Consider the following 8,693-nt stretch of genomic DNA (forward strand, 5'->3'; position numbering starts at 1 on the left):
TCTCAGCAATGCACCAAGATGTAACAGTCTCTCATTTGAGATAACACCTTGGGTTCTTTGTCCTACCTCCAAGAAAAGGACTGTGGACATAAAAGTGAGTTTGGAGCGAAAGTTTAATAAGCAAGAGGAGAAAGCTGTCTGCCAGCAGAGAGGGGCTCCTGAACAGGAGTACTCACTATGAGGTCCGTATTGGGGTTTTTATGGACTGGAAAGGGGAAGGAATGTGCTTAGTCTGCGGGCTGTCTTGGAGAATGCACGCCTCAGTTTGGCCCGGGACCTATTAGAAGCTGAAGTGAAAGCTTGGCCCAGGACCAATTAGGGGCTGAAGTGATGATTCATAGAAGCCAGACTTACAGTCCAATAAAGGAAAATAGAGTGCCCACCTGAACTTATTGGAGCCCACCGTGCCCATGTCCACAAAGGGAGAAGAAACTTTTGCCTGGGAGCCCACTGACTCTACAAAGGCAAAAGGCATTTCTATGCCAGGTCTGCTCCCTTATCTGAGTGAGATGGAGGTCTGCGCAAGTTTTTATCCAAATGGGCCTTTTCCATCTGTGCAGCCATAGGCATAACACCTTGTGCTAGTTCCCTTATCGGTCCCTGCACCTTGAATTTTTTCCCAGGCTGCTTTTTCTGTTAGGTGGGGATGAGGCACTGACCCATGGGCCAGGGACTCTCCAGAGACCCTTTTCTTGCTATCTACCTAAGGCAAGTTAACTACCTCCTTTCATAGGAAGAGGGAATGCAGAGGTGTAAAAGCTGTTAGTATTCAGACATCGCAAAATGTAGTCTAACTCTTTAGTACAAGACTGAATACTTCTTGAAACTCCTGACTTCTTGGTTAGGAAAAACCCCAGTTTTCTTCATGGTGATAGCTGGTTACATTCCTCTTGGCTGGACATGTAGGTTTCACTGCACCTATGATTGTTGAAAATGCTTGTGAATTACTGTTTAGTAAAGTGTCTAGTAAAGTTGAAGGGGTGGGTTGCCCCTCCACACCTGTGGGTGTTTCTTGTTAGGTGGAACGAGAGACTTGGAAAAGAAAAAGACACAGAGACAAAGTATAGAGAAAGAAATAAGGGGGCCCAGGGGACCAGCGTTCAGCATATGGAGGATCCCGCCAGCCTCTGAGTTCCCTTAGTATTTATTGATCATTTTTGGGTGTTTCTCAGAGAGGGGGATGTGGCAGGGTCATAGGATAATAGTGGAGAGAAAGTCAGTAGGTAAACACGTGAACAAAGGTCTCTGCATCATAGACAAGGTAAAGAATTAAGTGCTGTGCTTTAGATATGCATACACATAAACATCTCAATGCCTTACGGAGCAGTATTGCTGCCCGCATGTCCCACCTCTAGCCCTAAGGCAGTTTTCCCCTATCTCAGTAGATGGAACATACAATCGGGTTTTATACCGAGACATTCCATTGCCCAGGGACGGGCAGGAGACAGATGCCTTCCTCTTGTCTCAACTGCAAGAGGCATGCCTTCCTATTATACTAATCCTCCTCAGCACAGACCCTTTACGGGTGTCGGGCTGGGGGACGGTCAGCTCTTTCCCTTCCCACGAGGCCATATTTCAGACTATCACAAGGGGAGAAACCTTGGACAATACCTGGCTTTCCAAGGCAGAGGTCCCTGCGGCCTTCCGCAGTGTTTGTGTCCCTGGGTACTTGAGATTAGGGAGTGGTGATGACTCTTAAGGAGCATGCTGCCTTCAAGCATCTGTTTAACAAAGCACATCTTGCACCGCCCTTAATCCATTTAACCCTGAGTGGACACAGCACATGTTTCAGAGAGCACGGGATTGGGGGTAAGGTCATAGATTAACAGCATCTCAAGGCAGATGAATTTGTCTTAGTACAGAACAAAATGGAGTCTCCTATGTCTACTTCTTTCTACACAGACACAGTAAGAATCTGATCTCTCTTTCTTTTCCCCACAAAAGTTGCCTGAGATACATTTTATCCTAGTTCAATGAAAATTATTGTACAAAAGTGTTTATTATAAAATCAACATGATTTGTTTAAATATTGTTTATTGATTATATAATTATGTTTATTATACAATAAATATGATTTTGCTAGAAGAGCATTTTGCCAAAAGTTGTGGAAATGTCATTCTCAGATTATGGTATGAAGCAATTGTTTCGGGCTGAGTGGGGTGGCTCACCTGTAATCTCAGCACTTCGGGAGGCCAAGGTGGGAGAAATCACTTGAGCCCAGAAGTTCAAGACCAGCCTGGGCAACATAGCAAGAGCTTATGTCTTTAAAAAAATTTTAAAAATAGCCGGATGTGGTCATGTACACTTGTGGTCCCAACTACTTAGGGGCACTGTAGCAGGAGGATCGTTTGATCCCAGAAGGCTGAGGCTGCTGTCTTCCTTGATTGTACCACTGCACTCCGGCCTGGATGACAGAGGAAGACACTGTGTCAAAAAAAATTTATGTTGTGCTTCTTTATATGAGTTACATTAAAAATCTTTTATAAATTGCAGCCCAGATTCCATGTTTAATACGTTTCTTCCATGTGTTAACTTGAGTGAAAATTTACGGGCTACATAAATATGGCTGTTGTTTGGAAAGAAAATGTTGTGACATTAGTATGCACACAAGACAATGGGAAGTACGAACTAGGATTCCTGTAAATACGAGAAAGGAAACAAATGCTTTTACTATGTTAGAAGACTTAAAATCACATGAAGTGATTCCAGTCTTTCTGTTGTTATTCCGATGTTTTAGCTATTTTAGATTTTGAGGTTTGGTTTTTTTTTGTTTCATTGCCTTTCTACATAATTGGATAACCTTGTTAGTATCTGCAGAATGCCCTGATTAGGAAATGTATTAACCCTATGTGTCAATTTGGTATAATTTCATATTGTTTTCATATTGTTTTATGTGGAGTCTTCCAATAAATGTATATTGTATATGTGTCTGTATTTGGTGTCTTTGATTTCTTTCATCAACATTTTGTAGTTTTAACATAATGGTTCTATGAATGTTTTGTTTGACACGTATTTCTTTGACTTTTTTTTTTTTTTTTAAGACACAGTCTCACTCTGTTGCCCAGGCTGGAGTACAGTGGTGTGATCTCGGCTCACTGCAACCTCCGTCTCCTGAGTTCAAGCAATTCTCCTCCCTCAGCCTCCCAGTTAGCTGGGATTACGGACATGTGCCATCACTCCCGCCTAATTTTTGTATTTTTAGTAGACATGGGGTTTCACCATGTTGGCCAGGCTGGTCTTGAACTCCTGTCCTCAGGTGACCTGCCCGCCTTGGCCTCCCAAAGTGCTGGGATTACTGGCATGAGCCACCATGTCCAGCTGACCGATATCGTTAATGGAGCAATCATACATGGTATTTTATTTTTAATATCAGCTTTCATGTGTAAAGAAATATGCTAGATTATTATTATTATTATTTTTGAAATAACGTCTTACTCTGTCACCCAGGTATAGTGCAGTGGAGCGATGTCAGCTAAGTGGAACCTCTGTCCTGCAGCTTTAAGTGACCCTCCCACCCCAGCTGCCTGAGTAGCTGAGACTGCAGGTGCGTGCCACCACGGCCAGCTAATTTTCGTGTTTTGTAGAGACAGGGTTTTGCCATGTTACCCATGCTGGTCTCAAACTCCTGAGCTCAAGCAATCCACCTGCCTTGGCCATTCAAAGTGCTGGGATTACAGGGATGAGCTGCCATGCCTGGCCAGTGAAATATACAAGATTGCTCTATGTTGGCCAGCGCGGCGGCTCACGCCTGTAATCCCAGCACTTTGGGAGGCCAAGGCGGGTGGATCACAAGGCCAGGAGTTCACGACCATCCTGGCTAACACGGTGAAACCCCATCTCCACTAAAAATACAAAAAATTCTCCAGGCATGTTGGCGGGCGCCTGTAGTCCCAGCTACTCTGGAGGCTGAGGCAGGAGAATGGCTTGAGCCTGGGAGGCAGAGCTTGCAGTGAGCCGAGATCGTGCCACTGCACTCCAGCCTGGGCGACAGAGTGAGACTCCGTCTCAAAGAAAAAAAAAAGATTGCTGTATGTTGATCTTATACCTTGCCACCTTTACATTTCCCTTGTTTAGAGATTTTTGTAGATTTTTTGGAATTTTCTACATCAAATTATTTCATCAGATTTTTATTGCTACCACACAGTGATTGGCTTAAAACAAGAAAAATTTATTTTTTTACAATTCTGTAGGTCACATATCTAATATGGGTCCACTGTTCTATGATTCTTCATGAATCTCCAGGCGAGAATTTTTTTTCCTTACCCTTTGTAGGTTCCAGAGGCCACTTGCGTCCTTTGACTCACGGTCCACTTCCTCCATCTTTTTTCTGAGATGGAGTTTCGCTCTTGTGTCCCTGGATGGAGTGCAGTGGCGCTATCTTGGCTCACCACAACTTCCACCTCCCTGATTCAAGTAATTCTCTTGCCTCAGCCTCACAAGTAGCTGGGACTACAGGCGCGTGCCACCACGCCGGGCTAATATTTTTATTATTTTTAGTAGAGACGGGGTTTCACCGTGTTAACCAGGATGGTCTTGATCTCTTGACGTCGTGATATGCCCGCCTCGGCCTCCCAAAGTACTGGGATTGCAGTCATGAGCCACCACACCCGGCCCACTTCCTCCATCTTTAAAGGCGAGATAAAATCTCTTTATCCCTCTATTTTCAACACATCACAACTGTCTGTCCCTCAGGGTCTACCTGCATCCTTCTGATATTGAACCTTGTGGTTCTATCACTTTGACCATATAATCCAGGATAATGTCTATCTAAAGATCCTTAACTAGACCACATTTGCAAACTCCCCTTTGACACAGCCAGTCACACAGGTTACAGGGTTGAGGATATGAGAACATATTCAGTAACACAGGTTACGGGGATGACCTGTGCAACCATCATATTTTCTGAGAGTACACTACTTTTTTTTCTCCTGTCCTCAAGCCACTCTCCTTCCTCATTGCTACCACACAGTGATTGGCTTAAAAGAACAAAAATCTATTCTTTTGCAATTCTGTAGGTCACGTATCTAATATGGGTCCACAGTTCTGTGATTCTTCATGAATCTCCGAAAGTGCTGCTATTACAGCCCTCAGATACCACATCCAGCCTGTCACTTTTATTTCCTTTTCTTCCTTTATTTCACTGGCTGGAACTTTTCACACTGTGTGGAATAGTAGTGATAAGAGTGGACTTCCTTGCCTCATCCCCTACCCCTGGGGGAATCTTTATGTCTTTCACCAGAATGTATGATGATCCTTTTTAAATTGGTGGGTGATCTTGAGTTGAGGAAGTGTCCAATGACACTGTTTTCCATACCATCTGCAGTCTTGTTTTTCTGAAAAATTACTTTTTTTATTGGCAGCTGTCAAAAGAGATATTCACAAGACTTGGAACAAGGGCAGAAACCCCTAGACAGATGGTTTTTTCTTTTCTTTTCTTTTTTTCTTTTTTCTTTTTTTTTTTTTTTGAGAGAGAGTCTCGCTCTAGTTGCTCAGGCTGGAGTGCAATGGTGCAATCTTGGCTCACCGCAACCTCTGCCTCCTGGGTTCAAGCGATTCTCCTGCCTTAGCCTCCCAAGTAGCTGGGATTACAGGCATGTGCCACCACACCCAGCTAATTTTTTATTTTTAGTAGACGGGGTTTCTCCATGTTGGTCAGGCTGCTCCCAAACTCCTGACTTCAGGTGATCCACCCACCTCAGCCTCCCAAAGTGCTGGATTACAGGCATGAGCCACTGCACCCGGCGTTTTTTTTTGTTGTTGTTGTTGTTTTTAATTCATCAGGCTGGAGCAGTGTTTAAACCAATCTGGAGTTACCATTCCAGCTATGGCCACAACCTGATCTCTACATCTTGGCCTTCTTTGCATTGGCTGGAAGCTGGCTCACTTCACCCAAGGGCGTAGTTTGACGGCATTCATGCTTTCCGCAAGTTTGAGCATCCCTCGCTCCTGGCGCTGGCAGTGCCACTCAGCCATGGACTGGGGCATCCACTTGGTCTGGCACTTGTATAAATAGGAGCCGTAAATGACAGCCTCGGTGAGGTCTGAAGACTCCAGAGCCTTCAGCACAAGCATGACCTTGCTCACCTGCTCGATGTAAGGGATTTGAGATCAGTCTGGGCCAAACATGGCTTCCAGAAGCTGCATCTGGACCTGGAGCACCTCTGGATCTTTCAGGAAGTTTCACCCATGGTGGGATATTTCTACGTCTGGGATTCTTCCCAACTTGTAACCCTCACAACCAGAACTATGCTCCCGCATGAGCCGGGCCTAAGCGTTCATCAGTATTTTTGATTCCCACCAAATGTATGAAGATTACAATTTCTTCACAGCCTTACTTGTGAAGCAGGTTCACTGCACACTGGTTACCAACGTGTCGGAGTTGAGTGAGAGATAGTCCCATGAACACACAGTAAGTTACATGAAGTGAATTTGTTACTTACAGATTGGCAGCAAGGGACAGCAGATGCCTGGGGTTCATGCATGCTGTTCCCGAAGGCTCAGGAAAACCACCCAGTGCAGATGCAGTCTCTGTGTGTGTTCCTCCCGCATCACAGCTGAGGGAGCCTGAAAGGCGGCCCGGCCCAGGTTTCATGCTCCAGGGATGCATGACGTGTTGGCCTAGAACAATGAAGGGCTTCCTGTTCTGGGGGGACTGGAATAGATCCTGTCCTTCTCTGGTAAGGATGGACAGGATCCTGTCCTTCATCTCAGGATGTTGCTTTTCTAGCACATTTTATATTCATTCTCGGGAACTACAAGTGAGAAGTCAGACGCAACTGGGCCAGTTCAACCCCACTTGAGTGCTGTCTTGTAGTCTTCCCACCAACCCAGTATCCCCTTTAATAAAGCTAGTCAATTTATGTGTGCACTGACCTTCCTGGATCTGGAGGTAGAGGCTTGTCTCAGGAGATTGAAGTAATATCTTGACTGGCAGAATCTCAGCGTGACATCACTGAGGTACAGCCAGTTGCATTTCACTAGGCTCAAGAGGATTGCTGCCTCAAGCAGGATAACCAGGCCTACCTGGAACAGGGCCATAGTCCGGGATCCCAGTGACCTAGGTGAGAAGTTGCTATTCAGGTCAAAGAAAATTTCTTCAGGTGACCCCACTGTCTCTAGCCAATAGTCCTGCTTGTGGATCTTACGTATTTGTGTTTCAAAACTACCTGAGGTCCTGATGTGGGGTCCTTACCTCCCTGTGCACAATGACTCATGCCTATAATTCGAGTACTTTGGGAGTGTAGACAGAAGGAAAACTTGAGGCCAGAACTTGGACACCCGGCTGGGCAACAAAGTGAGACTCCATCTCTACAAAGTAATAATAATATATAACACTAAAAAATTAGCACAGTCCAATGTCACAGGCCTGTACTTCCAGCTACTCGGGAGACTGAGGTAGGAGGTGCCCATGACCCCAGGAAGTCAAGGTTGTAGTGAGCTATGATTGTGCCACTGCACTCCAGCCTGGGTGTCACAGGTTGATTCCCTGTCTTTAAAAAAAAAAAAAAAAAGTCTTAAACTAAATAATTTATACCTATTTTTAAAGTTATTGGCTTTTTTAAAAAGAAAGAGTTGGTGACCTGACTTCACACTGACCTTAGTCCTCTATGCCCAAGGTGGTGTCCCTAGGAAAGTTTCTGGAATTGAGCACAGGGTTGACCTCATCCTCTGGAGTGAATGGGGAATGTAGATGAAAAGTATTTCTAGCCGGGTGCAGTGGCTCACGCCTGTAATCCCAGCACTTAGGGAGGCTGAGGCGGGTGGATCATGAGGTCAGGAGATCGAGACTACGGTGAAACCCAGTCTCTACTAAAAATACAAAAAAAATTAGCCAGGCATGGTGGTGGGTGCCTGTAGTACCAGCTACTCGGGAGGCTGAGGCAGGAGAATGGCGTGAACCCGGGAGGCGAAGCTTGCGGTGAGCCGAGATTGTGCCACTGCACTCCAGCCTGGGCGACAGAGCAAGACTCCATCTCAAAAAAAAAAAAAAGTATTTCTATTCTGTGGGGCATTGGCATGATACTGCGCATTCCACTCTGGCAGGGTTTAGCATTTCACACTTTAGCTTCCATCCCCTTCACAGATAGTTCCAAAGTGTCTTAATTCCTAAAATTTGTCTTTCTGGCTGGGCATAGTGGCTCACACCTGTAATCCCAGCACTCTGGGAGGCCGAGGCGGGCAGATCACCTGAGGTCAGAAGTTCAAGACCAGCCTGGCCATGGTGAAACCCCGTCTCTACTAAAAATACAAAAAATTAGCCGGGTGTGGTGGTGCACCCCTGTAATCCCAGCTACTCGGGAGGCTGAGGCAGGAGAATCGCTTGAACCTGGGAGGGGCATAGGTTGCAGTGAGCCAAGATCACGTCATTGAGCTTCAGCCTGGGCAGCAAGAGTGAAACTCTCTCTCAAAAAAAAAAAATAAATGTCTTTCTTTCGTTCTTTCTTGTCTCTCCCTTTTTCTCACACACAGGCACAGACACCTACATTCTTTTCTTTGTTGCGCTATTTCTCTCTAGTCTTATTTTCTTTCTTTCTTTCTTTTCTTTTTTTTTTTTTTTTTTTTTTTTGAGACAGAGTCTCACTCCATCGCCAGGCTGGAGTGTAGTGGTTCGATCTCGGCTCACTGCAACCCTACCTCCCGGGTTCAAGTGATTCTCCTGCCTCAGCCTCCCGAGTAGCTGGGACTACAGGCGC

At 45.4% G+C, this 8,693-nt stretch overlaps 1 pseudogene; it reads right to left on the reverse strand.

Annotated features, from left to right (window-relative positions):
• Positions 1–5,798: 5,798 nt before the first annotated feature.
• On the reverse strand, positions 5,799–6,706 carry LOC101150588 (developmental pluripotency-associated 5 protein-like; annotated as a pseudogene).
• Positions 6,707–8,693: the final 1,987 nt, after the last annotated feature.

Source organism: Gorilla gorilla, chromosome 20 (assembly GCF_029281585.2).
Source record: "Gorilla gorilla gorilla isolate KB3781 chromosome 20, NHGRI_mGorGor1-v2.1_pri, whole genome shotgun sequence".
Taxonomy (NCBI): domain Eukaryota; kingdom Metazoa; phylum Chordata; class Mammalia; order Primates; family Hominidae; genus Gorilla; species Gorilla gorilla.